The sequence below is a fragment of the Phocoena sinus genome, chromosome 18 (genome assembly GCF_008692025.1).
Source record: "Phocoena sinus isolate mPhoSin1 chromosome 18, mPhoSin1.pri, whole genome shotgun sequence".
Lineage (NCBI taxonomy): Eukaryota > Metazoa > Chordata > Mammalia > Artiodactyla > Phocoenidae > Phocoena > Phocoena sinus.
In genome coordinates, this window is record NC_045780.1 from 72,147,110 (window position 1) to 72,163,639 (window position 16,530).

The following is a 16,530-nucleotide window of genomic DNA, read 5'->3' on the forward strand; positions in this document are numbered from 1 at the left end:
AAAGGAATATATAATGTTTGAAATTTTAATATTAAATACAACTCAGAAAAGACATATCTCCTAAATGATAAGATGCAGAAGCATCTTTTGATCATGTTATTGAAGCTGATTTTAATGGTCTCTATGTTAATCGAATTTAAGTTTTATCCTTATAACAGTGATTCCTCTTGTGTGAAAACTAGCTCATATTCAAAACAAAAGAATACAAGAGGTGATATACAGGACATTGAAGGTGAAATTTAAGTCATGTAGCTTGCACTTTTTTTTTTTTTAACCCATTTTGTGATATGGGACAATATGTTTCATTTTCTTAGGCCCATCTTTCTCATCTTAGAGAAAAAAACAAAAAACAGGTGACTGTTGTTATGACATAGTCCTTGTGAAGTGACCGACAAAGACAGGGAAAGACATATGGGAAAATGTAAGAAAATCTGTTAAGTGCAGATGCTGTGTGGCCTGGGGATGCTTGGAATTGAGAGATGTAGAATTGGAAACCTAGGGAATCAGAGTGGAGCTGTCAGTATGGGTAGAGAGAAGATGCAAGAAAAGGGTAATTAGCCTTGCCCAGTCCTAGGGCCCTGCCTTTCAGAGAATTCTTCAAGGAACACTGAAGCCCACACATGCCAAGATTTCACACATGAACTTGAGGAAAAGTAGCTGTTAAATTTGTAAGCAAGCTAAAGGGGTTTTAGATGCTTTGGCCTGAAGACATCCGGGAATATCTTATAGGCCACCTACCTATTAATAGCTCATTAAGAAAAAATATTTAAGTTTTAATTAGGTATTACATTCATTTAGTTCACAATTCTAAAAGTATAAGTATTGTATATATCATGTTAGGCTAAGTATCCTGTTAAACCCTGTAGAGTTGCTGGGTTCACCTCCAGTAAAAAATTAGCATCTGTAGTTCCTTGTGTATCTTTTCCAAGTATTTCATGCATATACAAGGAAACGTGATTCTACACAACCTTCTGTCCCTCCATCCGCTTTTTAAAATTCTCTTAGCTTAACTTTCAGTTCCTCTGGCTGTCTTGTATTTTTGCTTTCTGCTCCTCCTCCAATTAAAAAAAATACATATATTCCTGAAAATAGTTTTGTTTATCATTCTCATGTTTTCTGTGGCAAGACTGAGCACTGTGAACACTTGATGTCCTTTTTTTGTCCCCTTTCCTTTTTTTTTTTTTTTTTCATGTATCCTATTTGCATAGAGTCTGTATCGATTCCATTTTCATTACACGTCACTGAAAGGGGTGATTTCCCCACCCGCTCAGCCACTCTGGCGGTTACTTGCAAGGGATTTGTTTTGGAAGTTGTCTGGACATATTCCAACTAATTGGAGGTTTGAGTTTTATTGTTTGTTTGTTTTCTCGGAGATGCTTTTTTGTCTGAATTTGATAATGCTTTTCTTCTTCCTAATTAAATAAGATAAACAGCTCATTGTGAAAAGCCACATTTCAAAAAACTCCCTTCTCGTCTATTGTCATGGAGACAGTATAGATTCTGTGAAAATGACTTTTTTTTTTTTTTTTTTTTTACAAATCATCCTCATTTACTTCTGCCTCTTTCATTTCTCAGAACCGATCACCTCAATGGTAACCTAGTGTTTCGCAAATAAGTGCGTGCCTCTGCTTCTGACAGTCGTGCTTGTTCTTTGCTCGGGATCCATCAGAACCGAACCTTCTGTACTGGAGTGATAGCTCCACATTTTTCTGGGTGCCCACTTCATCTCCATCTTTCCTCGTAGCCACTCCATCTGTTTTGTGGTCTGGCTTCCCAGCTGCCTCCTTGTTTCACCGAATATCGACTTTTCTTTTTTATTTGCTATTTTTTCAATGACCTCTAAAATGAGATAGGAGAAAACTGAATTTTTACATTCATGTTCAAACTGAGAAAAATTCCTTCTAATTCCTTAATTAAATTTACCAAATAATAATTTGGTAAATAAATTTACCAAATTTACCAAGTATAAGCTTAACCCTTATTATGTTCCTGTGTTTTAGAACAAGACTTAGCAATAGCCCTTAAAATCAATTGCAGGGAGTATTTTGTATAAGCAGTCTGTCCGTATGAATGAATGTAAGCAAGTGTCATTTCAATATGCTCATATGTTTACTCCATGTGTTATCACAAAGTAACACGATGATCTGAATGTTCCTGCAGCCTTCAAGGGTGACATCTTTGCAATGCTATGTGATGATGGGTCAGGTACTCTGATATGGTCAAACAAATACTCAGGCACGAAAGCTACTCCTGAGGGTATTCTTCAATATATAATAAGCCAGAAAAAAAAATCACAAAGTTTCGGATGAGCCACTTTTCACACTCTCTTTCAAAAGCAAAAAGTTTGCATCTACTGAAAAGATCAGAACAGGTCACTTAGTATCCATCATTTTCAAATTTCCGGTCAACTTGTCCTTCCCAAGTGTAGTTCACAATGCATTGCTAGTCCTTTGGTGCGTTTGCTTAGTTTTTTCCCACATAGCGATTAGCGTGCATTTTCACCGGGTATTATTTTAAAAGACTGGTATAATAGAATGAGGCACATGGCAGACGTGAGATTGAATTGGGATCAAAACAGAAAAGCGTGAGTCTAACCTTTGCAAAGCTCAGAGAGCTGAATGAAGGCATTGATCTTCAGTGGAATCTATAGATAGGGAATTTTGTGTCTCGGCTATGCAGAACTCAAGGGGGTCCCACAAGAATTCCTCAGAGATCGTGAAGGAGACAGAGGGGGTCAGATGGACAGAGCTCTTCACCAGAGATTCTGTCACGACAAAAACTTCTGCCAGTTCTGCTTTGTTTTATGGCTGCTGCTTCTCCTCGGTCAACTGGTGATCTCTGTTCATCCCCTGTGCTTGAGTGCTTCAGATCCTATGCCCTTTGTTCTCGGGCTCAAAACAACAGGCTCAAGGTAATCCTCCTAACTTCTAATTGCATATTAAAAATTACGTTTCACAGCTGTTCTCCAAATAGTCAATTACATTAAGCATATCACATTAAACCTCGTCTATTCCTTATCTCAAAGTATTTCAATTGAAGAGAAAAAATAGTCCACAAATGCTCTTTGTGCAATATAAATATCAAATCGATCATTTTAGGCATGGAATCCACCTGCCCGACCTTCTGTTTCCAGCCTATATGTAAACACATGCTCATTTTGTGCCTGTGTGTATAAACCATATTTTCCAAAGTGATTCAAGCCACTGTGAGAATCAGTGGCTCTGTCTTTAATCACGAAGTCATTCTCTGAAGCCATTCTTAGTTTTCTTTTTTGCTTCTATCTTTAGCTCAACCAATCCTCTTCCCCACCCCAGCTCAATATTCTCTGTGCCCAAACTTGGGCTGGCTTCCCTCTTGTGATGATAGGTGAGTGAGAATGGCCCTCATCTCATCATGTGTTCCAACTCATTGCTCCCAGAGGGCCCACAGTGAGGGTCCCATATCCATCCTAGCTGCTGCTGTGTCTTTTGAAGTGGATAGCAGATTTTATTGTTTTAATTAAACTCGTTGCTGATTTTGTTTTTCTACTCCACTGACATTGTGACCTCTGGCCTTGACTCTTCTTCCGTTAATACTACTGATCCCAACCTCATTTTGCTGCTTTGCTGCTCCCAGGGTCCAACATCTAATGTCACCAATGGAAAGAGAACTCCAACCATGCAGTTCTAACAGTTGGGCATTAGTGCTGCAGCCTCCTAAAAATCAATTGTTTCCAAAGGACATAAAATTAATTCTCCATTGGTTTGTCCCAGAGGCTTCTGAGGCTTTTCTTAAGTCTCAGTGGTTGCCAGAAAGTGGCTGTGTCTTAGATCAGTCCTTTTCTCGTATTGAGTTTCTGACTTCCTGGGTGACCCTCCCTGTCTTTAATACAGACCAAATCTTCTTCCCAGATGGTCGGTATAAGCTTAACCCTTGTTATATATAGCACCACCAGCCACTTAACCCTCTCCACACATAACCAGTTTAATAGCTTTCATTGATATTCCCGTGTCAGTAGTGGAAAGATGGTGGAGGTAACTTGAATCCTGAGATCTTGAATTGTTTTCCACATGTTCAAACTGCCACAGTTTTAAAGGGAGGTATGTAGAAAGGGATGCTTCCAACTAAATCCACACTCTCTTTAAACACTAGAGGACTTGTTTCCAAACTTCTCTATTGGACTTCTGACCTTAGCACATGAGGCTGAAACAAGTACAGGAAAGAAAGACTTTATTTTCCTCTATCGACCCCTTTTTCTAAGTTTTTCATCCTAATTTTAGCAATTAATAACTATGTTCATAGAGGGAGTGAGAGAGAGACAGATGAACCTAAGGACGTAACACTGTGCCCTCGGATTTGACATGCACGTGTTACTCTAACGCTCAGGACCAGAACAGGTGTGTGGGTGAGGTAGGGAGTGGCTAATGTGCTTCTCTCCCATAAGTGGATGGGAATTTTGCGGTCATGGAATCCGTTAAACATTGAATATAGGTTTGTCTTCGATCCCCAGGGAAATGCCTTCCTGCTTCCCAAAAGTGACTTTGCCTTTTATTTCAGAAAGCCAATAAATCTAAGGAGCTCAGTCACAGACTTCTAATTGTGAATTTTTGCCCTGGTGGTTAGAATGTGCCACTAACGATAAGATATGTCAGCTCTCTGTTCCTTGTTCTCTCATCAGCTTAAACTGACACAGCAATTTGCCCCAAGGGTCTGTCCAGCTAGAGTTGATAGTGTTCCACTAAACCCAGCATTTCAACGGAAGATATAATTATAGTTGTATGGTGGAGGCAACAGTGTTTTAATAAACTTTAAGGGACATATGGAATTTCCGTTACAAAAACGTCCAGAACACAAAAGCTCAACTCTGTCTGTTTGAAAGCCGCAGAATCCTGAAGGTAAGAAAAACAAATGCTACAGGAAGGATCTAGTTGAAGGCACTCTGGGCATAGAAGACCAAGCATTGAATCCAGCTGTTACTTCTGATTTGAGTTCTTTTGCAAGTCCTTTCTGGGCCTCTTTCTTCTCATATATAACATAAGGATGATAATTCTTAGCCCATGGAATTGGTGTTATGACCAAACAAAATAATATACCCGCTATACAAGAGGCACTCCACGACTAGATGAATGAACGTGGTGTAAGAGCTTACACTGCCTGCTCACACTTGGTATGCACTCAGTAAATGTTTATAATATAATCACTATAAATTATGTGAGATATACCCTCATAATATTTAAAGGTCTTTGGCTTATAGAGTCGCCTTATAATGCGGGAAGGAGGGTCAGAGACACAGGTTAATTATTAAGTGTTTATATGTATGGATGAGAGAGAGAACATTATTGCAAGATTCCCTAAACCCTTTGGACTGAATAATTATAATATGTAAGAGAAAAATGGACCACACAGGGTATTTAAAGACAGTCTTCTTGGTTGTCCCATAAGTTGCCATACTTTCCAAATCCTCGATAACATGAAAGTTGTCAGAAACCTGCTAGTATCCAGTTAACCAAATTAGTTAGGTTAATACATAGGACACTGATTTGATAATATCCACTGCTCAGGGATTCCTAACTTTCCTTTTACAAATGAAAAAAACCCTAAAAAGATCATCCCTCCTATTTCTCCAGAAACACATTCATTGATGCTAATGAAGTTCCATCTTCCCTTCTCAGAATATTTCTACAAAAAAAGAGACTACTGGTCCGTAAGGTCCGGAAGAGAATCTCAATCAGCATTTCCCTGACTCAGTTCCTTAGAGCACTAGTCACAATGAAGACTTAATAAATACACACACTAAAAGTCAAACTGTGGCAATCTGGGAAATGTTAGGCTTTAAAATTAGGACATCTCAGACTCTCTAATATGTTAGTTTGTATTGTGACAGACGCAGTGTCATTTCATAAAACTTACTTGAGTCGGAGGAGATTTCAGCCATGGTAGGCTATCATCTTACTCTTCACCAAGTATTTTAAGTAAATGTGCGGTGTCCTTTGTTTACCATTGGAAGCAGCACAGCAGAGAGATTAAGAGACCAGACTAACCTCATGGGGTTGCTATGAAAACCAAAGGAGATAAAGTTTACAGAGCACTTCGAACAGTGCCTGTCACACAAGAAATGCTATGTTAGCTATATAGTCTTACATATAAAGAGAAATTACATGAAGAAAATTTTTGTGTAAATAATTGTTAAGCACAATTTTCCCCTTTCCTGGAGGGGAAATTTTTCCCTTACCTCCTGTGTTTGTGAGGCATACTTAAATCTTTCCTGAGAGTTTTAGAATTGCCCATTTCATTACATCTCCAGTTAGAAAAAGAAATGTAAAAGGGAAAGGCAAATAAATTCTAGTTACGTCTTGGAGAAATGATGGATTTGTGACATATTGAAGCAGACAAGAGTGAATATACACTCATGGACGGATTTGAGCAGCTGCACTTCCATGGGCAAGTTCTACACGGAGACATGAGTTAGGCAATATTATTATAACTATTTTAAAGGTGCGTGATTTGCAAAAGAGTGAAGTTAGGTAATCTGAGCACATACTTCAAAAGTTTGGCAAAGCTGAGATTTGAAAATGAATGTCCGTGCTCTAGAATAGACACTCTAACCATTACATTTTTAACTTAACCTTCTAGCAACAGCTTAATAACTGGTTTTAACCATTCAGGTTGGCAATAAAAAACTCATTGGCACAGAGGAAATAATGCTCTCAAGACTCTGAAATCTGGAAATCTTTTTATATTACTCTCCTTATATATCTTCCCCCTAAATAACAATAATTCTCTGCAGGTGGTCATGAAAATTCAAGGCTAGACTTTAAAATGTACATTTGATTCTGACAGGTTTTGCAGCAAAATTTTGTAATAGAGTAATTGGAATTTAGATTATAAACTGCTGTTTGTCATATTTAATTGATATTTTGGTTGTTTCCACATTGTGTGGGTGTGAGGGTGAAGCTGTGGTATTCTTGGGTGCTCTGAGTGTTTCCTAAAACTATAGAAAGATGTGGTTAGCGAGAGTTATTTTCAGAGGTGCTGAAATGATTTCCATGGGAAGATGTCCCAGGCCTCAGATAATTAAAGAAATGCCTGAAACTTCATTCATTCACTCCACTGCTATTCCTCACATGAATGTGAGCTGAAGTAAGGAGCCACGTGGCACATATATGTTTTGGTACGTAAGTGAACACTCAAGTGGTGTTAAGTTGGTAGATGGGAACACGGAAGTGGACTTTTACTTTCTTTAGCTCTCCTGATTTCTCAGTGGGAGCCTGGGCTCACTTGGCAGAAAGAGGGGAGTCTCAATGTTGCATTTTACTTGTCCACACACTTTCCCATGGTGAGTGTACCCCTGCCTAGTGACCTGAGTTTCAGTCTCTTCTCTGGTGATTCCTAATGGTATATCTCCATCCCTTGTCTGTTCACTGAGTTCACGTATCTGATGCCTGGTCTGTATCTCCACACGGATGCCTTGTAAACGCCTCTGACTTAACTTCTCCGAAACAGAGCAACTGATTTCTCCCCACACTCCCAAAGACTTCTCCTTCCCCAGTCTTCTGCATTTCAGTGAATGGTGTCGCCATCTACTGAGTTGCTTTGATCGGAATCACAGAACGTATCCTTCATGTGCCCCTTTCTTAAAGGTAACATCTTAATGATTAGCAAATACTAATCTAATAGAAATACCACCTCTGTAATACAGCAGAAATCCATTCATGTCTCTCCATTTCTGCTACTACTACTACTACCTTAGTCCAAACCATTACCATCCAACCCGATTCTCATCTAGACTTTTGCATCACACCCAACTTAGCCTTCTCGCTTCTACTTCACTACATGACAGTTGTCCAGTAGTCAAGATGTTATGCAGCTTCCGGAGATATCAAGTCCTTAAAAGCTGATTCACATACCATTTTGACCTTTAATACATAAAAGTAACATAAATTATTAGAAAAGAATTCCAAAAGGGGCAGGGAGAATTCTTCTTTAGCGATGTTGCTCCTATATGGAGAGCACAATGAACCTGGTTCATTGGGTTCAAGATTTCAAAACACCACCGGAAGAAAAGGAGAAAACCCATTTCAGTGTGTTTATCCCACATCACACCCTAACTACAAGGTAGCGGCTACATAAATGTTCAGTGTAGTCAATATCAGCGTGACAGAGGGCCCGAAGCTCACCCATCCTGTACACTCTCGCCTTACAGTGGGGAAGTAAGTGAATTAGAACCAAGAACTGAACCCATTACTCTCCGGAGGGCCATGGGTCACACTCGAGAATCTCTATTTCACCAGTTGCTAAAATGCCACACCGTCCTGGTTGTCTGCTCTACAAGGAGGGAGGAAATGCTCTGTTAGAAGTCCAGGGCAAAGTGGAGCCCTCGAATCCACAGAGACATAAGCAAGGACAGCATCTGATGTTTTTGCAGATGAGAGAAATGATTACATATGGAACCTAACAGGTGTGATATTGTTTCTTTTATGCAACACTTTCCTTTGGACTCTTGTAATCCGTGTGGAAAAGTGAAACTGGAATTCTTTTCAGACCGTGAGGCTCTTTGCAAAGTACAGAGTAGAAACAGGGTAAGATCATTGCTGGCGGGAAGACAGCACTCAGCCCGAGGCTTTGCGTGCTCTGCTCTTCCTGTCCCCACTGGAAAATAGAAGCAATAAAGGTTATGTGTAAGTAATCTCGGTTTATAAGCCAGGATATGAGACCAGACAAGCTTTGCAGAAAATACAGATCCTTTTAGTGATTAAATCATATTCTCCAAATAAACATCCCTTTACTTGAGAATTCAGCAAGGTAATGATGGCTGTGGTATTCAGATTAGGGATTTTGGATTCTGTGTTTTACTTGGAGCCATGACTGAGGGGTGTTTATTTTTATTTTTCTCTTTCAAAAATTGGAGTATATTTTCTAAGTACTTGTATTCCGATGTGGAGGTTTAGAATGGAGGTGAGGGGCTAACCACCGGCATTAACGTTAGGTTTTCAATGTCATAGTATCCGAATCAAATACACACCTGAATGATCACTACTCTCTCTGTCAACAGAAAAAAAAAAAAAAGTGTGGAAGGGAGCAGAGTGAACAAAATCATAGGAAAGGGGGAAAATGGACTTCATTGCCACATGTCAAAAAAGTATTGGTGGGCTTCCCTGGTGGCACAGGGGTTGAGAGTCTGCCTGCCGATGCAGGGGACGCGGGTTCGTGCCCCAGTCTGGGAAGATCCCACGTGCCGCGGAGCGGCGGGGCCCGTGAGCCATGGCTGCTGAGCCTGTGCATCTGGAGCCTGTGCTCCGCGACGGGAGAGGCCACAACAGTGAGAGGCCCATGTAACGCAAAAAAAAAAAAAAAAAGTATTGGTTAAGTTATAGTATTTGTATTTATCACTCAAGGTATGTAATTCCAAAAGCACATTTATATGCGATGATCAGTTAAGTATGCTGAGCCATTCTTCATCAGATTAAAAATGAAGGCATAAAAAGTGCAGGCTGACACCACGTTATATAGGATTATAGTTGTTGTTTTTTTTTTATGAAAGATTAGCAGGCTGTATTCTATTACCTAGCGTGCCCAAGTTCTCCCAAGCCATTGCGTTTGCAAGGCAAAATGACAAAATTCAAATTTCAAATGCAGCCAGAGAATGAACAAAGGGTGGAGATGACTCAGACTGGAGAAAATATGCCTGTTGGTGTATAACCATAAAACCAGCCTCACGTTCAATCTGTCAACACAAATAACCAGACAAGTAGGAAGAGCCAGGTGGAGAAGGGAAGCTAAATGAATATGGAGTTCTCAATCTTTCTACTGGTTATAAAAAAAGAAAAAGGATACCTTTGTGAAGAAGAAAGAGAATGCTTATATATTTAAATTCAAGGACTGATTTAATTTTCATCTATAAATTGAAATAGGAGATTGCATGAATAAATGGCCTTTGGAAACCACCTGGCCAGGACGCTAGGGAATAGGTATAGATTACAACTGTACCTGGTCAAGTCTCTGATAGGGACTCTATTGATTATCAGAAAGCAAGCCCTTATTTGATATGCAATCTATTTATTTAGGAACTTTCCTTTTTTTTTTTTTTAAAGGTTTGAGTTTTCTAAATATTAAGCCTATGAGAACAAAACACCAGCAGGATTCTGGAATGAAATAGCCTACTCTTTTTCATGCTGCAAAGGAGAATACAGCCATGAGATGAGCAATTGTGCCTGGGAATTGTCTGCTATTGATGATAAATGATCAGGTTAGTGGTCTTTGTACTTAGTAAACAAAGATCGGGGTCTTGAAAGATCTGACAGAGTATAAGCGTTGAGATTATTTTATTGTAGTAAAGATGTGTGTTAAAAACAATGCTTAAAACAGAAATTTTAATTTAAGTGCCTAATACATTGATTAGCTATTGAGCACAAGGTCTAGACGCAGATCAGTCAATTTAATATTTAAAGCAACATGCTCCATGTATGAATTCTGCCCTACATTTTCAGGAATGTAATGAGTTTGAAAGGCAGAATTTGGATCAGTTTTTGATTGTACTGCATCAGCTATTTCTTTGTAGATCCAGTTACCTTCAAAATGGTTTGAAGTGACAAGGATAACAAACACTGTCACTTGGCTCTCACCAGTGGGTGGCTACATGCATTATTGACTTGCCACCAACAGGGTACCTAAGAACTTACACACTGAGGTCATCCTATATTACAATTTTTACAACTTGTCTTTATTCAGATCAATGATGTGTGCTTTCTAGTTCATGGGGAATCTCTGGTACCAAGAAGCAGAAGAATTGCATTTAGGAAATGGAAGCTCTTCCACGGGGCACGTGATTTGGCGGGGGGAATCCACTTGGGCAATGACCTTTGCTCTAATCTTGCTTGGTGTGAATTTTGGGGTTCTGCCATCATCACATTATGGTAACCCCTCCTTTTGGTGGAAGAAGAGAGGACATCACTGACTTTGCATGTTTAACTTAGGTCATAAATCTTCAGATTATTCAGCTGTAATCATACCCTTAGAACTGGCAAAATAAACTTCTTTGTCACTAGTTCTTGTGGGAAATTTGCATTTGATATATAAATGTTAGGCTATGCATATTTTTTTCAAGAAGTTATATATTTCAGAGTCTGTGTATATTTGCAACTATCTTTCCAATGTCAATCAGTAGAATTTCGTACATTTTTACAAAAAAGGTATTAAACATTTGAATAGGTTTATTTTCTAGGTAATTTTCTAGTTTCTCTTTCTCTTAAGTGAAATTTCTTTTACTACTTCATTTAAAAAATTTGGTTATTATTGCTGAAATTTTCTAATATTTAAAAATGTAGTTCTGGTCTCATAAACCTGATCAGTTTTATTTAAATAATTCTCTTGAGTTTTGAATGTTGACAGTCATATCATTTAATAATGATTCTGTCATTTTGATTTTGTATTTCTTTTTATTGTGTTATTCCATTGGCTACGAAATCTGGTATAATGCTATATGATAGTTTTATTATATTATTGGATATTCTTGATTTTTTCTTCCCTGAATGTGATGGAATGCACCAAAATTTTCACATCTATTTTTTTTTTAGCTAATGCCATTTATCAGTTAATGACTATCATGCCTAATCCTACACTGCTAAGTTTTTATTATGAATGTTTTAATTTTATAAAACATATTTTGCATATATTAGTATGATCTTTTTGTTTTATCTATTAATGGCACACATTATGTTAACCAATTTTCTAGAACGAAATAACTTGTATTTCTAGGATATGACTACTTGGTTAGAATACATTTTTTAAAAACACACTACTGAATTAAATATACAGTTGACCCTTGAACAAGGTGGGAGTTAGGGGTGCTTGACCCCCTATGCAGTGGGAAATCTACAAACTTCTATCTCTGCCTCAAAAACAAAGGAATTGATAAATGACTCACCCAAGGGCTGGAAGCTGAAACAGTAGTTCCTTTGATTCCACATATTGTGATCTCTAATAGGACACAAATTTATCTCCACACCTAGTTAATTTAAAGGTCTGTAAATGAAAACACAGATACTATATTTACTGAAAGAATTTTGCCTATGAGTCCATCCATGCAGTTCAAACCTATGTTGTTTAAAGGCCAGCTGTAATTACATTTTTAGTTTGAGCTTTTACTCTCGTTGGTGTTGGAAGCCTTGTAAAATAAGTTTTTTTATTTTCTACTTTTTTATTTTCAAGAAGAGAATGCATAGGATTGAAGAAGAGTTTTTGTATAAGATTGTTGTTTCTGTTCCATGAAAATTAGAAAGCATATGCCTAAAACCTGTACCTCCACTTTCTATATTTTTGGGAGGGGAGTAGATGATTTACAAGTGAGTTTATTATACATTGGACTAGTAAGGTGTGTGTGTGTGTGTGTGTGTGTGTGTGTGTGTGTGTAGATAAACTTTCCTATTGTACATACCCTTTTCTAGTCATTTTTCCATTTAATTTAAACTTTAGACTTACACACACATTGCAATAAAATTGTTCCCTGTATGATTTTAGTCATTTTTTTCCACAGGAGATAAGATCCTCTTTTTTATTTTCACTGCATTTTTCCCTTCTTTGTTGATTTTGCTGTCTATATTTACTGACTTTATATATGTGTGTGTGTGTGTGTGTGTATATGTATGATTTGTTTTGTTGGTGGTTTGGGGGAGTCTCTTGTTTGCTTACATTTATTTTTTATTTTGTATATTTTATTTCATATATTTCCTCTATTATTCATATTTTTTCATTTTATTTGAATTTACTGTAATATTTTCTTGCTCTTCAAGCTGAATGTCAACTTAATTATTTTCAGTGTCTTTTGTTTTATAACAAAAACATTTAAGGCTGTAATTTTCATTTAAGTATAGCTAAAGCTGTATTTGACCACATTTTTTGTTTCTGTTTTTGTTTTTGTGGTACACGGGCCTCTCACTGCTGTGGCCTTTCCCGCTGCAGAGCACAGGATCCGGACGCGCAGGCTCAGCGGCCATGGCTCATGGGCCTAGCCGCTTCGCGGCATGTGGGGTCTTCCCGGACTGGGGCACGAACCCGTGTCCCCTGCATCGGCAGGCGGACTCCCAACCACTGTGCCACCAGGGAAGCCCAATCTTAGACTTTTTGACTCTCCTTCAAGACAAGGAAAACCTCAAGCCTCTAGACATAAATCCTTGCTTACTCCCCTGTTTTGGACAAAATACCTTTCATACTTTTCTCATCAACCTAGAGAAAGACAAATTTGATTAACTGCTTTATCTAATTCTTCTGTCAAGATGGAGTAGATACAGCAATAAATACAAGTGGAATAATTGTACTTAAAAACACATGTTCCTTTTTAAACCTTCCATCGCCTGTTTTGACTGCATGTGCCAGGCCCCTAGAAATTAGCATGTTCAACTGAACCAACTTGATGCGAGTCACTGTCCATACAAAGGGCTTGTTTTCCACAGAAAAGTAGTGTTGAGAGTAGCAGAATTATAAGCCTATCTAGGCATGTTGTCAAGCTGTTTGAAAAGTGACTCGGAGCAAGTTTTGTGAACGGAGACGTAGTGCTTAAGTCACATTCTGCTTTAAAAGTTGTAACAAATACAGATAAATTAAAAAGAAAAACACAACACAAAACAAAAAAATACATGTTCCTCATAAAAAATGGTATCTTGTAAATTATTGGTATTAAAATTTGTTGTAAAGTAAGATGTTTTAAATTGCATGATGTTGGGACTTCCCTAGTGGCACAGTGGTTAAGAATCCGCCTGCCAATGCAGGGGACATGGGTTCAAGCCCTGGTCTGGGAAGATCTCACGTGCCATGGAGCAACTAAGCCTATGCGCCACAACTACTGAAGCCCACGCGCCTAGAGTCCGTGCTCCACAACAAGAGAAGCCACCACAATGAGAAGCACGCGCACCGCAGTGAAGGGTAGGCCCTGCTCGCCGCCACTACAGGAAGCCCACTTGCAGCAACGAAGACCCAATGCAGCCAAAAATAAATAAATTAAATAAATAAAAATTTCATGATGTTTAATCATATATAATTGTGTGAACCCTCTCCCTTTACCTAATGCAGTCAAAACATAATATTTAACCTGTGAACCACTGTATAAGACTCAGGGGTCTACGGAGAAGATTCTATGGAGTTTGCAGATATAACTGGGTGCCCAGTTGGCACTTCTACATCAATTAGAGCAGCTATAGATGCATCTGTTTTATTCAATGGAGTTTTTCTAAGATGTTATTTGAAAGAAATTTCTGGTGCTAAAATAACTTTGAAGATTCTAAAGTAGACTATATTTTTCCTTTGATGAAGACTGCAATTTGCATACATTTTTAAAATATTTAAATTAAAACTCAGATTCAGCTTTAATCAAGAAGCCATCTGTAATTATTCTATGGTTCATTATGTGATATTTCCTCCACAATCTCATAATATCCTCTGTAAACCCTCTTTATTGGTCCCGGTTCTCCAGAGAAACAGAGTCAATAGGATATAATATATAGTTATTATAAGGAATTGACTCATGCAATTATGGAAACTTAGACTTGGAATCAACATGCTGGAGACCACGGAGAACAGACGGTGTAGTTCCAGTCTGAAGGCTGGAAGGCTCAAGACACAGGAAGAGCCAATGTTTCCATTTCAGTCCAAAGGCAGGAAAAAGCTGATGTCCCAGTTTGAAGGCAGTCAGGAAGGAGGAGTTCCCTCTTATTTGGGGGAGGGTCAGCCTTAGCTTGAGTCAGGCCTTTGACAGATTGGATGAGGTTCACCCATATTAGGGAGAGCAATCGGCTTCACTTAAATCTACAGACTTAAATGTTAATCTCACCCAAAACACCCTCACAGAAACACCTGGAATAATGTTTGACCAAATATCTGGGCACCCTATGGCCCAGTCAACTCGAAATTAACCATAAAATTAGCCATCATAACCTCCTTTGATGATCTTACCACATTTTGCATCTTGAACATCTAGAACTCCATAAAGACAGACCAAGTCTTTGAGCCTATGTATGTTTAGTAGTAAGCACTTTCTTTGATCTTTAATAAACTTCAAAGATTCCTGAATAAGTTAATCAATTAACCAACCTTGATAAAACTATACATGTTGAATTAGGATAATAAATATTTTGGCAAGAATTTGAGTCTCCTTTTAACTGAAAATTCAAATGAATTCTTCTATTTGGAGATATATTAGACCATGTTTTTAATCAAATAAAAAGTTTTCTTTTTTTTTAGAATAAACAATTTGGTTGACTACCCTATTAAAGCTGGTCCTTGGATTGCTAAAATTCAACTACAACTCAAGTAATAAAGTATCCAGACTTATCTGTAAAATTTCTCTAAGAGAAATGAAAGCCACACACACACACACACACACACACACACACACACACACACACATATGTATGTGTGTGTGTATATATATATATATTTGTATTTATAAAATGAGACATAGTTTTAGTGAGTTTAGATAATATATGCTGCTATGTCTTTTAGTAACTTCCATAATTAATTTTGTGTGAGTCTTTTTGTTTCCCCTTTTTTCCCAGACATAGGCTCCACGAGGTGAAATGGCATGCAATTAAAGAGGATACTTCTTTTTGAGTGTCTGGCTAGCAAAACCTTGGATCTCAGTAGGATAATTGTAGAATTAGAGGGATCAGATAGTCTGTCTCCTCCTCAAGATTGCCTCATTCACCTAGTTCTTTCTATTACGAAACTTAGGGTCAGTGATGTTAAGAATGAAAAGCCTGAAAGGTAATGTCTATGTACAAACAATCTGCATTTTACAATTCATTTTCTCACTGAAACAGTGAGAAACAATGCAGAGCTGATTAATATGATCCCTTAAATTGTGTAAATCCGTGCAACCTAGTCTTCACTGGGAGATTTTTCTTAGATTTAACACAGGGCTACCTCCTTCTCTGTAAACTTTTGTTGTTGTGTTGGGAAATTAATTTGGTCTTAAATTTTCTTCTGTGAATAATACAACTGTCCTTGGAGACTTGATTCATAGGCAAATTCTCCTTAGAAAAACATTACTTGAATTTGAAACATTTGTAAAACCCTGGCTCTTTGGGACTAGTGGCTTCTGACCTCTGAATCCTCATTAATACCCTAAGGCCATGAATGTACCTAGCCATCACCTCCACAGGCCATTCAGTGGCTCCCTTAATTTGTCAATCAGTCTTGTTGCTTACAGAACATATGCTTCTTATATCCTGGGTATAGGCTTCTAGGGTTGGGGTCTTCCTACTTTGTTATTTCAATCTGCAGCTGCTCCTAACCTGGGTCCCCAGCAACTGTGCTCAAACATCTTTTCTTATGGGATACTCCTGCCTGTGTCCAGCTTCCTTACGTCTAAGTGCCCACATATTCACATAACAGATGTCCCTTTTATTTTTCGTTTTTCCTCAGAAGAGGTAGGTACAAAACAATTAGATGGTGACACAAACTGGAATGCCTGGATTGAATAAATTTATACTGGAGCTACCTAAGGAAGAGGCTTTCAACTGACATGTGATGTAAGAGAAAACTAACAAGTCAAAGGAAACA